The sequence below is a fragment of the Elephas maximus genome, chromosome 4 (assembly GCF_024166365.1).
Source record: "Elephas maximus indicus isolate mEleMax1 chromosome 4, mEleMax1 primary haplotype, whole genome shotgun sequence".
NCBI lineage: Eukaryota > Metazoa > Chordata > Mammalia > Proboscidea > Elephantidae > Elephas > Elephas maximus.
In genome coordinates this window covers 185,471,939-185,492,123 of record NC_064822.1, presented here as the reverse complement: position 1 = coordinate 185,492,123, position 20,185 = coordinate 185,471,939, and the positions used below count along the sequence as shown (strand labels likewise).

The 20,185-nt window shown below is 49.2% G+C and overlaps 1 protein-coding gene across 3 annotated transcripts in view; it reads right to left on the bottom strand.

Annotated features, from left to right (window-relative positions):
- Positions 1 to 19,981, bottom strand: part of ZC3H7B (zinc finger CCCH-type containing 7B) — a 58,637-nt gene extending 38,656 nt beyond the window's left edge. For all 3 annotated transcript variants that reach the window (XM_049884480.1, XM_049884481.1, XM_049884482.1), the window contains exon 1: positions 19,701 to 19,981. The gene's annotated coding sequence lies outside the window, so the exon portion shown is untranslated. The remainder of the gene's footprint in view (positions 1 to 19,700) is intronic.
- Positions 19,982 to 20,185: the final 204 nt, after the last annotated feature.

The window sequence follows — 20,185 nt, the reverse complement described above, 5'->3', positions numbered from 1 at the left end:
ATACCTGTCACCCGACACTCCTCTCCCCTCTTGGAAAAATACTGGCAAGTGTTTCCTGTGATCAACACGCCTGTGATGATCCCCTTTCTAACGCAGGAGACCCGCAGCTCCAGCCCTGGTGCCTGCCCTGGGCTGAGCCAGCCTCTCGGTCTGTCTCTCTGGTCCTCTGCCTCCCTGGGGTGAAACGAGCCTCTCGCTCCGCTCCTCACTCCCCACCCAGGCCTCCAGCCAGTGCAGGCCGCTGTGGCTCCTCTGAACCCATGGTTCCTGCCTCCGGGCCTTTGCTCACACTGCTCCTTCAGCCCACGCAGCCGTGCCCTCACCATCCTTGGGTGAAATCGCCTCCATCCTCCGAAGTCTGACTCTTCTGTGGGGTCTTCGCAGACCCCTCCACCAGACCCACTATTCATTTGCTCAGCATTTACCAGGAGCCTGGGGTTCCTCAGATGGACCAGACCCAGGCCTTGCCCTCAAAAAGATGTTAGTCTGCTGGAGGAGGCAAGGGTACACCTGATGTCCGCAAGGGGGCCCTGCCCTGGCAGCAGAAGCTGTGGGAGGGGAGAGGCCCCTGCAGGGTCACAATGCAACTTCCGTCCCTCCCCACCACCTGGCCTTGTTGCCAGTCCCTGGACGATGGGACCAGTCACCTCACTGCCTCCCCCCAGCACCCGCCTCCTCAAGACCCTCGTGGGGACCTTTCGAACCCACAAATTAGGTCCCATGCTCCCCCAACCCAGAGCTCTGGACGACTCTCTTTACCTTTGGCTGACCAAAACTTCCTCACATGCCCACACTGGCTCACAACTGCCTGGGCGGTATGGCCCTGTTACCCTCCTCCAAGCCCTGCTCGGCCCCGAAATTCTCTCAGAAAAACAGTGGTCAGAGAGGAGCATCTCAGCAGCAGTCCTCTTAACACTGAAGGTGATGGCATCCATAGGTACAGGGGTTAGGATGCCAGCACATATTTTGGAGGGACACAATTCAGTCCATAACAGGTGGCTCTAAGTCTGGCTTTGCCCTGCATGAAAATGAAAAAGTAAATGGGATTTATTTCTCACCGCAACCCTGTCAGGCAGGGAAATCGCGCTCCAAGAAGCTAGGAGATGTGTTCAGAGCAACATGGTTTGTGAGCATGGAGCCTGGGTTCCCAGGACTGGGGAGATGGGTATTAGAAGCCTGGTGAACAACGTGCCAGGTGAGCAAAGCCCCTCAGCGCTGGTGGGCGACCCCGCTCCAACTATCACCCCACGCCCCTCCCTCCTCCTCCTCCTCAATCTCCCTGCTCTGGGAAGAGGATTTTTATAGGTGGTTTGAAGGTCATTTGTTCTCAGCTAAGAGGGACATGAACTCAAAGGTAAGGACTAAGCCTGACTCGTCTCTGACCTGGCAGCCATATGGACCCCGAGCTGACCGAGAGGGCACAGGCAGCTGGGGGCACTTGGCAGAGGAGCAAGGAGCTTGTAGGCCAAACAAACTTCCAGAATCAGACGAGTCATTTCTTTTTCAAGAAAAAAGTTCAAGGAGAAAACTGAGGTCCAGATCTGTGCAGGACCCTATTGCCAGATTCCTCACCTCCAACTCTTGTAATGCAGGAAAGGGTCCTGCAGGCCCCTGGCCCATTCTTTTGCTTTCATGCTGGACCTGCCTCAAATGGGGTCTCCCTAGAAATGCATCCGTGAATTAAGGAACCAACAGGGAACCATTTCCTTGACATGTAATCATAGTTAATATGTGATTGCATACAATGCTAAACTCGTACAAGACAAAGATAATAATATTAGAAATGACAAAGTGAGGGGAAAATATATATTTGTACATACATACATACATAAAAATATGCATATATATCCATGATATATAAAGAGTGCCTATAAATTTTTTTTTTTTTATAAATCAATAAAAGAGCTCTGGTTTGGAAACCCTGGTGGTGTAGGGGTTAAATGCTATGGCTGCTAACGAAAGGGTCAGCAGTTCAAATCCGCCAGGCACTCCTTGGAAGCTCTATGGGGTAGCTCTACTCTGTTCTATAGGGTCGCTATGAGTCGGAATCGACTAGACGGCGCTGGGTTTGTTTTTTTTTTTTGGTAGCGCAGTGGTTAGCTCAGCTGCTAACTGAAAGGTCAACGGTTCAAACCTACCAGTTGCTCTGCAGGAGAAAGATGTGGTAGTCTCTTTCATAAAGATTTACAGCCTTGGAAACCCTATGGGGCAGTTCTACTCTGTCCTATAGGGTCACTACGAGTCAGAATCAACTCAACAGCAGCACGTTTATAAATCAGTAAGGGAAAAAAAATCTCCCAATTGACAAAGTATAATGCAGTGATTAAAGAGAATCAATCCTGGGGTCTATTAAAGACTGAACTGTGTCCCTCCCCCAAATTTATATTGAAGTCCTAACCCCGTACCTGTGAATGTGATCTTGTTTGGAAATAGAGTCTTTGAAGATGTTATCAGTTAACATGAGGTCATGGGGAAGTAGGGTGGGTCCTAATCCAAGCTGAGTGATGTCCCATAAGAGATTCAGAGAGACAGAGGGAAGACTGCCACGTGAAGACAGGGGCAGAGAATGAAGTATGCTGCCACAAGCTAAGGAAATAAGGGCCAACAGGAGCTGGGAGAGACGGGAAAGGGCTTTTTCTAGAGCTTTCAGAGAGAACATGGATCTGCTGACACCCTGAATTCCAACTAGTAGCCTCCAGAATTGTGAGACAATAAATCTCCATTGCTTAAAGCCACCCACTTTGTGGTACTTTAATACGGCAGCATTTATTTTACCACAACAAAAAAGGAAAAAAAAGATGAGCAAAGAACATAAACGAGAAATTCACAGGAAATATAAATCATTAAGAAAAGATACTCAAACTCACTGATACAAGAACCACATGTTAAAACAGCAAGACACCCCATTTCACTGAGACGAACACGAAGGCAGCACCTAGGGGATGAGGGTGGAGAAACGGGCGCTCTCGCACACTGCGAACACAGCAAGCGTGTGAACTGGTTTGTCGTTGCCAAGCAATTTAGCAAGTCCACCAAAATGAGCAGGGCAGGCCCTTTGGCTGCCTACCCACCAGTCAGTTTCCCTTCTTCCTCCCCACCTCAGCCTCAGTATTGTTCCTTCCCCAGTTACTCAGTGAATCTTCACGGGTCTAAGCCAATCATAATGGTCCTTGCCCCTTGCCAGTGACTGGTTTAAGCATGGGCATGTGACATCATCCTGACCAATGAAAACAGGAGGACAAGTCTGCTCAAGGGCTTCTGGGAAAGGTTTTCTTCACTCTTAAAATGAGAGAACGGTCTCCTTTTCTGCAGCTGTATGCCAGAGGGTAATAATAAGATAAATATACTGGTGGTGGCAGAGCAAAAAAATGGAAAGACCATTAAATCCAATGACCCTGGAACTGCCTCACCTCACTTCTTATGTAAGATAATAAATTCCCTGATTGTTTCAGCAATTGGCAACGGGAATTCTGTTACTTGCAGCCAAAAGCCTTCCCAACAATAAAATATCCTTTCCCTTTGACCCAGAGATTTCACTTCCAAGAATCTAACTTACCAAACTCTTTGTACTCAATTATACTTGCACAGGGATGCTTTTTTTTTTTAAGGATGCAAAAAATTAGAAGCAGACTTAATGTCCATCAATAAAGGGTTGATTAAATAAATTATGGTCTATCTATACCAAGGAATACAATGAAGTTATTGAATCTATATGTATTGTCATAGAGATGCCACCATATAACCATACATGGTTGAGGAACAAAAAAAAAAGATTTCAAACACTTGGTGTTGTATGATACTGCTGGCGTGCAATGTATGTTTACACACAAAGAAGGGCTCTGAAAGAATATTCTCCAATTTAACAGGTTCGTTCTGGGGACAGGGATCTGCTAAGGACGCTGAATGATTTCCTTTCTGCTTTATATACCTCAGCATGATTTGGACTTTGTGCACAGGAAAAGAATTATTCTTATAACTTGAAAAGCAAAACGAGGTGACTAACTTAAGGCCAACCCATTTTAAATTGGGTGCTACGGGTCTGCCAAAATGTCAATGAGCCATTCTCCACAAGAAAAAGACAAAACCACTGACCCACGAACCATGAAGGAGGAACACGTTTTTTTCCCACCTCGGGGAAGGGTTTGAAGATGACAGAATTCTAGAGACTCAAATCTTTATCAGATTGGCAGGGACTGTGCCAGCCTCTTCAAAATCTCCGTGCCTGGCCCTGTGCTTGGCACACAGCAGGTATTCAGTAAATGATATGAAAACAAACAAATGGGTATCAACTCATTTGAGACAGCCATTGTACAGATAAGAATGAATGAATGAATGTTGAATAAATGATAAAGACCGACACTCAGAGAAATGAATAATCACCTAATAATACGAATATTTGCTGAGTGGTTACCATGTGCCAGGGGCTGTCATGATCACTTTACATGTAATAATTAAGGCTCACACAACAATCCTATTAGATACTGTTATCATCCCCATTTTTGCAGAGGAAGAAACAGAGGCACAGAGAAGTTAAATGACTTGTCTAAGGTCACACAGCTGGTACATGGGGAGCTGGGATTCAAACGCTGGCAGCCTGGCTCCAGGGCCCACACACATCACCATCGCCATGACTATCTCCCATAAAACAGTAGTCTGGGCCCCAGGACCCCTCAATCTATCATCATGCTCCAGCCTCACCCACCTCCAAAATAATCCCCTCCCCTGACCCAAATCTTTTCCTGACTATTGAACAACCTCTCTTCCCTTGCTTGGTCACACTTTGTGAAAGAACTGTCTACATGAGCTGTCTCCATGTCCTCACCTACCACGCAACTCCCCAACTCACAGCAACCCCACTCCCACACTACTGGAATGGTGGTTGCCAAGGATTCTCCCCATCCCTGGTACCTCCTAGTTGCTGAGTTCAGTGAAAGGACAGTTCTTCAGTCTCCTCTTCCTGGACTCTCGGGTGCTCCTGCCACTTCCTGAGCTCTGTGAGGGGTCCTCCTCACACCTCGCTGACTGTTCCTGCTCTGTCTCCATTAGGGGCTCCTTGTCCTCTGTCCAGCTGTCAAGACCGATGCTCCTGAGCTTCCATTTGAGGGACAGTGCTCCTGCTCTCCCCACTCTACACACTCTCCCCAGATGAGCTCTTGCGTTTTCATGATCTCATGAGTCGTGTCAATGACTCACAAATCTATCCTTCAACCATGTCTACCCCTCCCCGTAATATCAGACTCATAGCTCTTCCCTCTGGGCGGTGCTACCTAGACGTCCAATGTCCAGGCTGCCTATGACCTCCATGCCTGTCCTTATCCTGGGCTCTCTACCTGGAATGCCCTCCTCCACACACACTTAGCCAACCCCTACTCATCCTTTAAGACCAAACTCAAATGGCACTTTGTCCAGAAACTCCTCCCTGGTGTCCATCTCAGTTGAGTTGGGCATTCCAGCAACTCAACACATTCCCAGCTTAACTCAGCGTCTTTTCCCTCTCCTCCTCAATTACCCTTCTCCCAGCTATGCACAGCTCCGACTGTCATACTGTTCTCTGTCAATCTCTAATTCCTTCTACCTTTACCTCCTAAGCATTTCTCCCTCCATCTCCACCACCACGGCTCTCTCTCAGGCCCTCGTTATCTCTTGCTAGCAGCTTCCAATGAGACCCCCTTCAATCTGCTCCCCTTCTGTTAGGAGGATATCTGCCGAACACATACGTCACCCCTTGCTCAAAACCCTTACGCGCATACACATGCACACAAACAGGTTAAAAAAATGTGAAAACGGAGTAAAGTCTGTAGCTTAGCTATCAGTAACGTACCAAGGCAACTTCCTGGTTTTGATATTGTACTATAGCTATATAAGATGTCACCACCAGAGGAAGCCCAGGTGAAGAATACATGGGACTCTGTACTCTGCTTGCAACTTCCTGTGAATCTATCATTATCTGAAAAAAAGAAGTTAAAACAAAACAAACCATTCCATGTCTCCCATCTCCAGAAGGACAAAGTCCAAGCTCCCCATCCTGGCGTGGCCTGGCTTCCCCTCCTGCCCCATGGCCCTGCCTGGAATGCTACACTCCAGCAATGACGGTTTCCCGTTCAAGCTGCACCCTCCGTCTGAAGCATGCTTCGCACCCGCTAATTTCCACCCTGGCTGCTGGAAGGCTCAGCTGAGGTGGCTTCTCTACCAGGAAGCCTTCCATCTCTGGCCCCCGCCCTAGCACGGCGCCTAAGCTTGCCACACCCATGACACTTAACCTAGTTAACTGAAATCCTGCGTTTATGTCCACTTGTCTTCCTGAACTATGAGCTCCTAGAAGGCAAGTGCTGCATCTATTCACCTCTGGGCGGCACGGAGAAACCTCTTCTGTGCTCAGGAAACCTAATCTGAGCAGAGTCTCACAGATCTTAGGATAACTGAGAAGATGCTGATGAGATCAGCCATCAATCACTAAGCACTTTCTCCTACCAGGCATTCTTCTAAATGTTTTAAATACAACACTTAGTCTTCTTCACAGGACCCTATAAGAAAGCACAATTCTCACCCCTGTTTTACAGATCAGAAAACTGAGGCATAAGGAGGTAAAGTAACCTGCTAGGGTTACATAGCTAGGAAGGGACAGAACTGAGATTTGAAGCCTGGCAGTGAGACCCTGAAGCCCATGCTCTCTCTGTGGCCTCCCAACCCAACAGTGCTCCCCCATCCCCAACCAGAAGCCTCCAGCCTCACCCTACTCCACCCACCTCACTCCAACCTACCCACCTTGGGCTCACCTGCACCAGGTTTAATTAAAGAGCAGCTGTCAGCCCAAACCGCAGACAGGATCCACACCAAATGAATACTACCTGAGGTGATGTCATCTCCAAAGATGCCCGGCACCTCTCCTGACTCACCCTGCCCTCGATGGCTTCCTCAGAGTGACCAGGGAGGCTTTCATTCCACCGTCCCTGACCCACAGCCACCCACATCTGCGTTTATCCCTTCCTCACAGTCCTTACGCACCATGTCTGTGCACCTGAGGACCCTGTGCTCCAAGGAGGCCTGGGTGAGCCTCCGCTCATTTCTGGCGACCACTTGCTGCGTATCAAGCAGCTTCTGTGGCCGGGGCTCTGAATCTGGGGCCCACAGAGAGAATATGGGGGTCCGTGGATGTGGCTGAGAAGACATTTACCTCTATGTTCATTAACTGTTCCCTGAAAAGTAGCACTCCCTTCAATTATGACTGCAGGCAACACATACAGTAGTGCCAGTGTGTGACCCGTGACCTGTCACCACTAGAAATCACAACTGCTTTCAGTTACCACAGATAAAAAAAAATAGCATTCATGCTCATCACAACTTCAAATTTATGGTCCTTACTAGACTCATTGGGAATTCCAGAACCCTCAATTGTGCTCATGAGGAAGCTGTACATAGACCAAGAGGCAGTTGTTCAAACGGAATAAGGGGAAACCGCGTGGTTTAAAGCCAAGAAAGGTGTGTGTCAGGGTTGTATCCTTTCACCATACTTATTCAGTGTGACCAAATAATCCAAGAAGCTGGACTACATGAAGAAGACACAACCTTGATTGCTGAAAGTGAAGGGGACATGAAGCACTTACTGATGAAGATCAAAGACCACAGCCTTCAGTATGGATTGCACCTCAACTTAAAGAAAACAAAAATCCTCACAACTGGACCAGTAAGCAACATCACGATGAACGGAGAAAAGACTGAAGTTTAAGAATTTCATTTTACTTGGGTCCACAATCAATACCCATGGAAGCTGCAGTCAAGAAATCAAATGACGCATTGCATTAGGCAAATCTGTTGTAAAAGACCTCTTTAAAGTGTTGCAAAACAAAGATGTCACCTTGAAGGCTAAGGTACACCTAACCCAAGCCATGGTGTTTTCAATCGCCTTATATGCATGCAAAAGCTGGACAATGAATAAGGAAGAAGAATTGAGTCCTTTGAATTATGGTGTTGTCAAAGAATATTGAATATACCATAGGCTGCCAAAAGAACAAACAAATCCATCTTGGAAGAAGTACAGCCAGAATGCTTCTTAGAAGCAAGGATGGAGAGACTACGTCTCACGTACTTTGGACATATTATTGGGAGTGACCAGTCCCTGGAGAAGGACATCATGTTTGGTAAAGTAGAGGGTCGGGAAAAAGAGGAAGACCTTCAGTGAGATGGATTGACACAGTGGCTGCAACAACGGGCTTCAGCATGACAACGGCTGTGAGGATGGTGCAGGACAGGGCAGTGTTTTGTTCTGTTGTACGCAGGGTCACTATGAGTCAGAACTGACTTGATGGCATCTGACAACAACAATAATTAGACTCATCAGAGTCAACTCGACAGCAACTAACAACAATGACAATAAAGAACCACAGCTGAACTGTTTACGATAGCAAAAAGATGGACACAACCAAGGTGCCCATCAATGGATGAATGGATAAATAAATTATGGTATATTCACACAATGGAATACTATGCATCAATAAAGAAAAATGATGAATCCGTGAAACATTTCATAACATGGAGGAATCTGGAAGGCATTATGCTGAGTGAAACTAGTCAGTTGCAGAAGGACAAATATTGCATAAGACCACTATTATAAGAACTCGATAAATAGTTTAAACGGATAAGAATATATTTTTTGATGGTTACAAGAGGGGGGAGGGAGGGAGAGGGGTATTCACTAGATAGTAGATAAGAACTACTTTAGGTGAAGGGAAAGACAACACACAATACAGAAGAGGTCAGCACAACTGGACTAAACCAAAAGCAAAGAAGTTTCCTGAATAAACTGAATGCTTTGAAGGCCAGCATAGCAGGGGCAGGGGTTTGGGGACCATGCTCTCAGGGGACATCTAAGACAATTGGCATAACAAAATCTATTAAGAAAACATTCTGCATCCCACTTTGGAGAGTGGCATCTGGGGTCTTAAACGTTAGCAAGCCGCTGTCTAAGATGCAACATTTGGTCTCAACCCACCTGGAGCAAAGGAGAATGAAGAACACCAAAAACACAAGGTAATTATGAGCTCAAGAGACAGAAAGGGCCACATAAACCAGAGACTACATCAGCCTGAGACCGGAAGAACTGGATGGTGCCCGGCTACAACCAATGACTGTCCTGACAAGGAACACAACAGAGAACCCCTGATGGGGCAGGAAAGCAGTGGGATGCAGACCTCAAACTTAATGGTCTGACTGAGAGTAGAAGAACCCCGGAGGTCAGGGTCCCCAGATCTTCTGTTAGCGCAAGACAGGAACCATTCCCAAAGCCAATCTTCAGACAGGGATTAGACTGGACTATGGGATAGCAAATGATACTGGTGAGGAGTGAGCTTCTTGGATCAAGCAGACACATGAGAGTATGCAGACAGCTCCTGTCTGGAGGGGAGATGAGAAGGCAGAGAGGGTCAGAAGCTAGCCGAATGGACATGAAAATAGAGAGTGGAATGAGAGCAACTAGGAGTATATAGCAAGGTGTTTATGAATTTTTGTAGGAGAGACTGACTTGATTTGTAAACTTTCACTTAAAGCACAATAAAAATTAAAAAAAAAAAAAAAAAAAGCACAGCTTAAGTTCAAGAGAATTGGTTTCCCTTTCGTCCTGTGTATTTTACTTCCTGCATTTAAGAACATTCTGAGAAGGCGGCCATGGGCTTCCCCAGACTTCCTGACGGGTCCAATGGTGCACAGAACGTTTAGAGGCCCAGTTCTACGAAATCAGGTTATTTATCCTCCCATAATCTCCAAGGCAGGTGCTGTTATCCCCATTTTCCACAGGAAAAGAGTAAGGTTTGGAAAACTCAGTGGCTTGCTCAAGGCCATGCTGCTGCTAAGAAGAAAGCTGAGCCGCCCCAGGCTTGCTCAAAAGCCACCTGCAGAAGGAAGGTGAGCTGGAATGTCCACAGGCCTCAGCATCCTGCAGTTTTCTGTTCTTTTCAACTGGCCACCTTGAACAGAAACCAAACTTCAGAAGACTTCCCCAGGCTGCCCCCACCCTCCCCACCACAAGCCAAACTCGGAGTCAGCAGCAACCGTCATCCCCGTGTTCTGCTTACAAAGGGCTCTTACTTTAATAATCTTCCCTCCCAACAACTCAGGGCCAACCTGCACAGAAACAGACAGCGAGCTCAGAGAGGGCCAACCTGTACAGAAACAGACAGCGAGCTCAGAGAGGGCCAACCTGCACAGACACAGACAGCGAGCTCAGAGAGGGCCAACCGGCACAGAAACAGACAGCGAGCTCAGAGAGGGCCAACCTGCACGGAGACAGACAGCGAGCTCAGAGAGGGCCAACCTGCACGGAGACAGACAGCGAGCTCAGAGAGGGCCAACCTGCACGGAGACAGACAGCGAGCTCAGAGAGGGCCAACCTGCACGGAGACAGACAGCGAGCTCAGAGAGGGCCAACCTGCACGGAGACAGACAGCGAGCTCAGAGAGGGCCAACCTGCACGGAGACAGACAGCGAGCTCAGAGAGGGCCAACCTGCACGGAGACAGACAGCGAGCTCAGAGAGGGCCAACCTGCACGGAGACAGACAGCGAGCTCAGAGAGGGCCAACCTGCACGGAGACAGACAGCGAGCTCAGAGAGGGCCAACCTGCATGGAAACAGACAGCGAGCTCAGAGAGGGCCAACCTGCACGGAGACAGACAGCGAGCTCAGAGAGGCAGGGGCTCTGTCAAGGCCATGTAGCCCCAGCCCAGCAGGCCAGGTTCACCCATGGCTCTGTGTCTGGGGCTCAGACTCCCGCTCCTCCATCCTGACCACCAGATGCGGTGCTCAGGTGAGACATTTCAAAAATAGCTCCCAACCCATAGCCCCCATCACAGAAGTTCATTGTAGACCCTTGGAAATTATAGGCAAGTTATACATAAAAAACAAAGCAGAAATCACTCAGAGTCCCATGGCCTAACTGTGGAACACTTGGTTTCTTTTGGGCAAATGAAGAGCTCAGTATCCTTGTGGCTGCAATCCCCGGGGGCATCAAGGGGAGTCGGCCAGACCTGGGTTCAAGTCCCAGCGCTGGCCCACATTAGCTCTCAGGGCACTTCTCTGAATCTCGGTTTTTGTCATGAGCAAGATGAGGCTGCTGAGGCCTGCCTTGCAGGGTGGTCTTGAGGGTTTACGAAGCATGCCTCCCCCAGAGGGGCCTGAAACACGTATTCCTGCTGAACTGGGAACCCAGAAACACAACCACTGGTAGTACCGAGATGATTCTGCTGGTACCTTTCAGTCAGGCAACACCGATCTCTTTGCAGTCTCTGTCTAGCCCATGCCTTTTTGCCCAGGGCCGTTCTATGGCCAACCTGATACCGTTATTCATTTATTCCACAAATGCTCACTCACCTCTATGTGTCAGGGCTCTGTCAGGTGCTGGGGAAGAGCATTACTGAGGTCTCTGCCCTCACAAAGCTTATAGTCCAGGGTGGGGAGACAAACAGGTCAGTGTTAAATGGAAGAGACAATACAGAGAAAATTACAAAAAAACTAAAACAGCAGGGAGTGATGGGGGTGGACTGGGAGCTTAGGGAAGCCTCTTTAGGGGCATTTAAGAGATTCAGTCATGCAAAGGTAAGGTGGTGGGGTAAGAGTGCACCGGGCACGGCAGAGGCACTTCTAGAATGTTCCAGGCCAGTGTGACTGCAAGGCTGGGAGTGAGGGCAAGGCACGTGGGACCTTGGCATGAGAGGCAGGACGAGGCTGTTCTCCTTCCGAGTCACAGTATGGACAGGCTAGCAAGAGCCAAGGGCCTGCATCCCAGGCTCGCTGATTCACCCCTCTGAACCTCGGTTTCTTTCTTCTGAAACACAGGGATGCCTCTTACCTCAAAGGATCGTCACAAGGATTAAGTGAAAGACTGTGGCACAAGTACAACACAGATGTTAGTGATAACTAGGATTGGCCAGACAGATAAGAAAAAAGCTTCATGGAGGCTGGAAGTAACTTGAAGACATCTTTCCCCTGTGACAGCTAAGACCTCACACTCTGGATCCCACAGGCCTGGCTCCATCCAGCTCTCTGCTCTACCACAGCTGAGTGATCTTGGACATGTTTCCTTCATCTCTCTGAGCCTCAGTCTCATCTGCAAAATGGGGCTGCTACTGTTAGTTGTTGTTGTTGCTGGGTGCCATCAAGTCGGTTCCGACTCATAGCAACCCCACGTACAACAGAACGAAACACTGCCCTGTCCTGCACCATCCTCACAATCACTGTTACACCTGGGCCCGTTCTTGCAGCCACTGTGTCAATTCATCTCATTGAGGGTCTTCCTCTTTTTTGCCGACTCTCTACTTTATCAAACATGATGTCCCTCTCTAGGGACTGATCCTTCCTGAAAACATGTCCAACATATGTGAGACAAAGTTTCACCATCCTTGCTTCTAAGGAACATTCTGGCTGTACTTCTTCCAAGACAGATTTTTCATTCTTCTGGCAATCCATGGTATATTCAATAGTATACACCAACATCACAGTTCAAAAGCATCAACTAACTGTTCCTTAACCATTTTGTTCCTCAAGTTCCTCATCTGTAAAATGGGATAAGAGCACCTATCTCACACAGAAGGAGCCCTGGTGGGCAACGGTTAAGTGCTCGGCTGCTAATTGAAAGGCTGGCAATTTGAACCCACCAGCAGCTCCGTGGGAGGACAGACCTAGTGGTCTGTTCCTGTAAAGATCGCAGCCTAGGAAGCCCTATGGGGCAGTTCTATTCTGTCCTGTAGAGTCGCTTTGAGTTGGAATCGACTCAACCATAACAACAATAAGCGTTCCAGGCTCAGAGTTGTTGTTCTCAAAAAGGGAATACACCAAAAGTGCCCAGCGCAGTGCCCGGCACATAGTAAGTTACATACATGGGGCGGGGGCTGCTGTCATGCTTACCACCATTACCCTGGAACCCAGTGTCTCGGCCTCTGCTCTGGGGCTCAGGAATTGCTGCTGAAGGGAAGTCGACAACAGCGGGTTCTGAACGCAGAAATGCTGCCGCCCCTTCCTAGCACCCCGATGGGGAAAGAGCGCTACCACACCTGCAGAAGCCATCAGATGCTCGGGAAGAAACAGACTCATCAGGGGAAATAATAAGGTAGGAAGGAGCCCCGTAGCTGGCGATGACAAAGAAGGGAAAGTGAGCCTGTTTGCTATGGGCCATTAAAGGTGCTGACAGGAGCTGGCTTCTGTGGAGGCTCCTGGGAGCTGACACATAGTAGTCACTTCATCAACCCGGCTAGGTCTCCTCCCACTCGAGGCTGCAGCCAGAGTCCCTCTGAGGACACCTCCACCTTCTGTGGTCTGAACAGCACTCAGCCACTCAGTTTCTTCTCTCACTCCCTCCCTCCCGGCCAGATCCAGGCCAACACTGGGCCAACCAAGCCAGATAACCAGGGTTTGCACTCCACCTACGCTTCAGCTGTCTGTGCCACAGTCTCGTCATCTGTAAAGTGGGGAAACTAGAGTTACCTGTTATAAAGATTAAACAAGCCAATCTACAGAAGGGCTCTGAGCGGGGCCTAGCCATTAAGTAATTGTTGGATCAGTGCATGTAAATTAATGAACATTTTAAAATCTCCTAGTTCCTCTCTCACCTGAGTCTCCTACCCATTCCAGGGCACCGGGCTTCTTCCACAGATTACTATCAAACAGCATCAAATCTCAGGGCTCTCATTCAGAAGGGGAAACCGAGGCCCAGAGAATCGAAGGGGCCATGCAGGGAGACAGAGCCTTACTTAAACTCATACCTGCCTCCCATACTATGCTGTGCCAGATGACCCACCCCTTCCTTTCTCTACACTCCCCTGCTGTTATGGATGGAATTCTGTTCCCCAGAAGTATGTGTTGCAAATCCTAACCCCTATACATGTCGAAATGGAAACCCTGGTGGTGCAGTGGTGGTTAAGAGCTACAGCTGCTAACCAAAAGGTCAGCAGTTCGAATCCAGTGCGCGCTCCTTGGAAACTCTATGAGGCAGTTCTACTGTGTCCTATAGGGCTGCTATGAGTCAGAATCGACTCGATGGCAACGGGTTTTTTTTTTTTTTCATACATGTAGAAGAAGTACAGCCAGAGTGCTCCTCAGAAGCGAGGATGGTGAGACTTCATGTCACATACTTTGGACATGTTATCAGGAGGGACCAGTCCTTGGAGAAGGACATCATGCTTGGTAGAGGGTCAACAAAAGAGAGGAAGACCTATAATGACATGGAATGGCACGGTGGCTCCAACGATGAGCTCAAGCATAGCAACAATTGTGAAGATGGCACAGGACCAGGCAGTGTTTTCTTCTGTTGTACATGGGGTCGTTGATGTAGAATGACATCAAAGACATCATACATGAAGAACAGCGGGGCATTAGGATTGGAGGGAGAGTCATTAACAACCTGCGTTATGCAGATGACACAACCTTGTTTGCTGAAAGTGAAGTGGACTTGAAGCACTCACTAATGAAGATCAGAGACCATAGCCTTCAGTATGGATTGCACCTCAACATAAAGAAAACAAAAATCCTCACAACTGGACCAATGAGCAACATCATGATAAACAGAGAAAAGCTTGAAGTTGTCAAGGAGTTCATTTTACTTGGACCCACAATCAATGGCCATGGAAGCAGCAGTTAAGAAATCAAAAGACGCATTGCATTGGGTAAATCTGCTGCAAAGGACCTCTTTAAAGTGTTGCAAAGAAAAGATGTCACCTTGAAGACTGAGGTGCGCCTGACCCAAGCCATGGTATTTTCAGTCGCATCATTTGCATGTGAAAGCTGGACAATGAATAAAGAAGACCAAAGAAGAAGTGACACCTTTGAATTGTGGTGTTGGTGAAGAATATTGAATGGACTACCAAAGAATGTACGAATCTGTTTTGGAAGAAGTGCAACCAGAAAGCTCCTTAGAAGCAAGGATGGCAAGACTGCATCTTACATACTTTTGACATGTTGTCAGAAGGGATCAGTCCCTGGAGAAGAACATCATGCTTGGCAAAGTACAGGATCAGTAGAAAAGAGGAAGACCCTCAATGAGGTGGACTGACACAGTGGCTACAACAATCAGCTCAAGCATAAGTGATTGTAAGGATGGCGCAGGACCAGGCAGTGTTTCGTTCTATTGTGCATAGGGTCGCTAAGAGTCAGAACCAACTCGAGGGCACCTAACAACACATGGGGTCGCTATGAGTCAGAGCCAGCTGGATGGCAACAACATACGTGTCAATACATGTCAATACAATCACATATGGGAATAGAGTCTTCTTTGTTATGTTAATGTAGGGTGTGTCTTAAGCCAATCATTTTTGAAATACAGAAGGAGCAGCTTAGGCACAGAAGCAAGCAAGGACAAACTGGGGAAGACTTATGCCACCTGGAGACCACCAAGGAACAGGAAGCTGGAAAGAGGCAAGGAACTTCCCCAGAGAGAAAACCTTCCCCTAGAGCCGGTGCCCTGGATTCGGACTTCTAGACTTCTGTGAGAAAATAAATTTCTGTTCATTAAAGCTACCCACTTGTGGTATTTCTGTTATAGCATCACGAAGAAACTAAGACACCTGCCTGGCCTGTGTCAGTGCCTCTGCTCAGAAGGCCCTTTCTCTGGCCTTTCTCCACCCATCTTTCATATGCTCAAATGGCACTCCTTCTTGGAAGACCTTCCACCACCCAGGCAAACAAAACTTCCTCTTCTTCACTGGAGCGTAATTCAATTGGGCAACATAATGTCTGACCCCACGGCACCTCTACTGGGAACTAAGACAAACTAGGATTCACAGGGGCTGAATCAGATCTCGTGCCTGTCCTTGTCATCCACGTCTGTCTCCTCCCCAAGCTATAAGCTCCTCCAGGGCAGCGGGCCAACCCCTGGCAGGCACAAAAAAACTGAACTTAGTAAGATCTTCATGCTCACGACTCATGCTCACGACTCAGTCCTCCTTCCAGAAACCTACTGAGAACACCTGCACCAGGCCATTGGGTCCTGGGACGCCTGCTGACCTCTTAGCCTGTGCCCCCACCCCAGTGCATTTGCTGATTCAGACCACCCTGGTCCCTGTTCTTGTCTACATATTTGAGACAGGTGGTTGCACGGGGCAGGGGACATAAACACACAACAGTCACACAGGCCTGGGTTCAAGCCCAGCTGGGTGACCTTGGGCTGGACACATAAATTTGGTATTCCTTAGTTTCTTCCTCTGTGAAATGGAAATCAGAACACTACTGTCAGAATCAGAAAGAATGTTTGGTCAGAGCCCTGGTGGTGCAATGGTCAAGCTGCTAACCGAAAGGTCGGTAGTTTGAATCCACCAGCTGCTCCTTGGAAACCCTATGGGGCAGTTCTACTCTGTCCTATAGGGTCACTGTGAGTGGGAATCGACTCAGCCACAACAGGTTTGGTCTCTGGTTTTCGTCAGTTGGTCAGCATCCAACACAGAAGCAATTGTGGCTAGTCCCAGAAATCTCTTCCTCTTCTCCACCCATACCTTGCCTCCCCATTCTTTCAAATTCAAGTTCCTAACATTTCCAGATTATCCTTACTCTGAGCTCTCTCTCTTCTCAACTCCTGCTACACTGACCCCAGCTCTGAATGTTTCCTTGTTCTCTCATCCGTTCAATCCCTACAGTTAACTTTCTCTTTCCAGTCAGCCTATAACTGACAAACTCAATTACAAGACTAGTAAGTAGATCATCAGCACACCACACAGAATCTTGTCCCGCTCACGAGAGGAGCTTGAAAAGTAACTTGCTAAGGTAATGCACCATCACCCGTCTGTCACTTTGTCATACTGTGGTAGCTTGCATGTTGCTACGATACCGGAAGCTACACTGCCAGTGTTTCAAATACCAACGGGGTCACCCATTGTGGAGATTCCAGACTAAGACTAGAAAGAAAGGCCTGGTGATCTACTTCTAAAAATTAGCCATTGAAAACCCTATGGATCACAACAGGATATTGTGCAACAGAAATATCTAGTTCAACAGGCATAACGGAGTTTACAAAGCAAACGTTCTATATTCTACTTTGGTGAGTAGCATCTGCGGTCTTAAAAGCTTGTGAGCGGCCATCTAAGATACTCCACTGGTCTCGCTCCTTCGGAGCAAGGGAGAATGAAGAAAACCAAAGGCACAAGGGAAAGGTTAGTTCAAAGGACTAATGGACCATTAACTACCACGGCCTCCACCAGACTGAGTCTAGCACAACTAGATGGTGCCCAGCTACCACCACTGACTGCTCTGACAGGGATCCCAATAGAGGGTCCTGGAGAGAGGTGGAGAAAAATGTGGAACAAAATCCTAACTCACAGACAAAAAAAAAGACCAGACTTACTGGCCTGACAGAGACTGGAGAAATCCGGAGAGCAGAGCCCCCGGACAACCTTTTGGCTCATAATGAAGTCACTCCTGAGGTTCACCCTTCAGCCAAAGATTAGACAGGCCCATAAAATAAAACGAAACTAAAGGGGCACACCAGCCCAGGGGCAAGGACTAGAAGGCAGGAGGGGACAGGAAAGCTGGTGACTGAGAATCCAAGGTTGAGAAGAGAGAGTGTTGACATGTCGTGGGGTTGGTAACCACTGTCACAAAACAATACATGTACTAATTGTTTAATGAGAAGCTAATTTGTTCTGTAAACCTTCATCTAAAGTGCAATTAAAAAAAAGAATACTGTCCAAAACAGTGCTGGAAGATGAACTCCCTAGGTTGGAAGGTACTACGCAATGGCAGCAACAATAGAGTTGGATAGTGAAGATGGCGCAGGACTGGGTAACATTTTGTTCTGCTGTACATGGGGTCACCACAAGTCAGAGCTGACTAGGTAACAGCTGACAACAACAACAAAGGTAGGCCAGGGAAAGGATGAAGATTTGGAGTCAGAAAACCTAGAGGGAATCCTAGGTCTGTTGTGTGACTTTCCAGTAAGACGCTCAATTCTCTAAGCCTCAGCTTTCTCATCTGGAAAAGGACTATCGAAAGATGTCTACCTGACATGGTTGCTATGGAGGGCAGATGAGGCAGCATATGTAGAAGCCCTTTTGTTATAAACTGTGAAGTACTATTTAAGGGATTTGTATTTTCAGATTCTCGAACCCAAACCTACTGATGCTTTAACTTTCCTATACCTAATATTCAAGTGACCAACTCACCCCACTGCACTTCTCATCCCCCAAATAACCCCCCAAAATCCACATCCAACCTAAACATAATGCCAACAGCCTAGATGTCCCAGCTTCCCTGGAACATGAACCTTGTCCCTGGTCAGGGACCACAAAATTTTTCTTTCATTCTCATTTATTTATGCAAAATTCATTTTTCTAGACACAGGTTTCTCCTTTCCAGCTTAAGGCACCGCCACACCCCAAACCTGCTCGAACTGCATGTGGCCAAGACATCATTTCTAGCTCCTGAAGACCACAGCGGGTATGGCTGTATGTGTGGGGGGGGCAGTCTTGGTAGTAGAACTAAAGATTCCACTAGAATTTTGTGTCCAACACAGTTGCTAGATGTACTATAATTATCACATTTGTGTGAAAATTCAAGGATCTGCATTCTGCTATTTTCATCAGACTCAAACCGCAGGTGCTGAGGAAAATGGCAAGAAGTTGGGGTTCAAAGTCCTGACTAGCAACCCCAGAAAAATGAAAGCCCTGACCAGGCTGCTGTGGACCCTCAGCCCCCACCCTGAACTCAGCCCCCTTCTCCAGGCCCCAGAATCTCCATCCCCCCACTCCCGGCCCAGTCCCCCACTCATGCCATGTTGGCACCACAGCCATCAGGGTCCGTCGAAGTGAACCATTTCTACGGTTTGTCCCTCTGGGTAAACTGCTTTGTCTCTGTGAAAGACCCCCAAAGCCAGACATCTTATGAACACCCGAGCCAGACACATTTTAAAGAAAAAAAAAGAAAAACGGAAGAGGGAGCAGGCCCCAGAGAGGACTCCGACGCCCGCTGAGGGCGGGAGGAGGCCCGAGGGTGGGCTCAGCGGCTCCCGGACACCCACCCCGCGGGGCGCACTCCCCAGGCGCGGGAAGGTGGCGCCCGCAGCCCCCGCGCGCTCCCGACTTGGCGACGGCCCCGCAGGCCTCCAAACAGAGTGACCGACCCAGCGACCGGAAATGCCCCTGAGCCCCGCCGGCCCAGACCGCGCCCCCCATTCCTAGCACCCCCCACCTCGGTTGGCCGCAGGCCCCAGATCCCCGGGCTCGCGTGGCCGCCGCAGCCGGCAAGGGCGGCCGGTCGGGCGGCCGCGGTCCCTGGCCCCCGATCCTCGCCGCGGCCCCCAGCTCCCGGCGCTGTGAGGCCAAGGCGAACACAAAAGGCAGGGGCGCGCTGCTAGCGACGCCCTTGTCGGCTCCCGGGGCCACCTTTGTGGGGGCCAGCTAAACAGCCGCGCACCCCCAAAGCTCCAGACCCCGAAGAGAACCCCGAAAGAAAATTCCCAGGCACCCCTGGGAGCTGCAGGGGCGGCCACAGCTCGCCGGCGGCAGGTGCCCCCGGCCGCACAATAACTTTGAAACTTTGGGACAGCGCCCGGGGGGGTTCCCCAAAAGGAGGAAATGGGGGATCTTTATTTATTTTTACAAAATCCACTTGCCAGGGAGCCTGCGCGCGGCTGCGGCCTGGACGGGGCTCCCGCGTCCCTCCCCGGCCGGCCCGGCGCCCCCAGTCCCCGCGGCCGCCGGCCTCTCCCCGCCGGCTCGGCCGCGCCTGCACTCACCTCGGCCGGGCTGCGCTCCCCCGCGGGCCTGCGCCGAGCCCGATAAATGGTATGCTATGACTAGAGGTATGATTACGTTATTATTATTAGTAATAATAAGAGTAAGTGCTATTTAATTACGGGCGGCCGCATCGTGCTCCCGGCGCCGCCGCCCCGGCAGCCCCGTCCATGTGGCTCCGGAGCTTTACTTTCATTTCCAGCCCCTCGCCAGCCGCTCGCGGCACTACCCGCGGGAGGCTCGGTCTCCCTGCCGCTCTCCCTCCTCGGGTCCTAGAGAGCGCGGCTCCCTCGCCTCGCGCCTGGTGGGCGGCGCGGCCTGCGCACCTGGGGAGAAGGGGGGGGTCGGGGGGGATCGGGGGAGACCCCCCCTTCCCTGGGGAAACCTCATGCCTGGAATTCACCTTTATTTCTCCTTAAAAGGGGTCTTCCTTTTTAGGGCAATTCTGCATTTCTGGGCTGAAGCTGGTCAAACTCAGCGCCTCCGC